The following is a 2,107-nucleotide window of genomic DNA, read 5'->3' on the forward strand; positions in this document are numbered from 1 at the left end:
CATGTGTTAGTGGGGGGACAGTCATATGGTTATTGTTCATGTGTCCAACAGCAGAGGGGAAGAAACTGTTCTTATGGCGAGAGGTTCTGGTGCGAATGGACCGGAGCCTCCTGCCTGAGGGGAGCAGGTCAAACAGACTGTGTCCAGGGTGAGAAGGGTCAGCTGAGATCCGAGCTGCACGCCCGCAATGTCCTGGAGGTGTACAGGTCCTGCAGAAGATGGGAGTCTGCAGCCAATCACCTTCTCAGCAGAGCGCACAACACGCTGCAGTCTCTGTTTGTCCCTGATAGTGGCTCCAGCGTACCACACGGTGATGGAGGAGGTGAGGATGGACTCGATGATTGCAGTGTAGAACTGCATCATCGTCCGTGTTGGCAGGTTGAATTTCTTCAGCTGCCTCAGGAAGTACATCCTCTGCTGGGCTTTCTTGATGACGGAGGTGATGGTGGGCTCCCACTTCAGGTCCTGGGTGATGGTGGTACCCAGGAAGCGGAATGAGTCCACAGAGGTGATGGGGGTGTCAGTCAGGATGATGGGGGGGAGTGGGGCTGTGTGCTTCCTGAAGTCCACAATAATCTCCACTGTCTTCTGGGCATTCAGCACCAGGTTGTTGTGGCTGCACCAGGACACCAGACGTTCAACCTCCCTCCTGTAGGCAGACTCATCCCCGTCCGAGATGAGTCCAATAACGGTGGTGTCATCATTACAAGATTGTAATGAGACGTGCTGTGATGTATGGCTGGAGAAGGTGGCAGTGACAAAATGACAGGAGGCAGAGATTAAGACTTTCAGGCCTATAGTGTGAGGTAGTGCAATAAATAAATAAAAATCGTCTCATATCTATTTTTTATGTTTAGCACTATTTGATATATACAGCAGTGAAAATTTAAAAAATAAATAAATAAATAATGGAGTTAAAGAAAAATTTAAAAGAAATGAGACAGAGATTGTGCAAAAGAGTATGGAAATGGCATTAGAAGATAATAACATGCACACTTTAAATCTAAGAAACAGAAGCAGGAAGGTAAACTACAGACATGTGATGGGGCTCCGGTTGAGCAGCTTGGACACAAAGTTACAGAGGCAAGGCTGAGACTGTTTGGACATGTACAGAAGAGGGATAGTGTACACTGTTCAGTGGATCCTGAAGATGGAGATGTAGGCAGGATGAAAACAGGTTGAAGAACCAATAGAACAAGAAGATTAAATAAAAAGCAACACAGACACTGCGACAGGCTGTGCACTTTTTGTCTGTGAAGACGTTGTATCTCTCATTCAAGAGGAATCTTCAGTTCTACAACTGATGGAGACTCCAGGTATTTAACACCTAGCTGGGTTATCCCTTAGGATCTCCTCCAGGTTGACGCATCCACTACGTATTAAATACTTGGGACTCTCCATCAGTTATTTTTAAACTAAAAAAAAAACACCTCTTGGATGAGGTGAAGGTCCATTTTGTCTTATTTTCACCTATTCACAGCTTTGTGCATTTTTAGTGCAACCTGAGGTCTTGGTGGTTACAAACCTTTTTGGGGTTTTTTCCCTTTTACACTTATTTAGGCCACTGTTCCCGCTGGGATGACACAAGAAAAGGTTTTCTACCCTTTGCCCCAGTCTCTGCTTCACCACGCTTCACCACGCTTTCGTTAGAGTAGATAAAGTCATCTTTGGAGATTGATGGCTTAGTGTTTGTCCTGACAGGCAGTGTGAAAGCTCATGGGTGTGTGTCTTTCTAAATTCCATCCAATCACTGTCAACTTTCCATCTCAAGGATAATGTCAACAAAAAAGATGCATGTGACAACAAAAGAGTCTCAGCACAGTAAAAAGGTTAGTGCATTAGAAATGTGCACAAGACATATAAATATGAATGCAAATAAACATTTTCCTGGTCAGCTTTGTTCTACACTGTTTTTTTACACCTTGATGGGCAAAAACTGTAATGTTCTTCCTTTTTAAATGAAATCTGCAATACAGTGACAGGTTTTTAATATGAATGGACACGTGCATGAATAATATTGAAACCTTGAGTTATTGCCTTGGACTGTTTTTCCTGCCGTGCTAGAATTGGGATGGGATAATTAGTGAGGGTCAGGATCAGCGCTCAC

The sequence above is a fragment of the Haplochromis burtoni genome, unplaced genomic scaffold (assembly GCF_018398535.1).
Source record: "Haplochromis burtoni strain Fernald_Lab_line unplaced genomic scaffold, NCSU_Asbu1 Contig_403, whole genome shotgun sequence".
Classification (NCBI taxonomy): Eukaryota; Metazoa; Chordata; class Actinopteri; order Cichliformes; family Cichlidae; genus Haplochromis; species Haplochromis burtoni.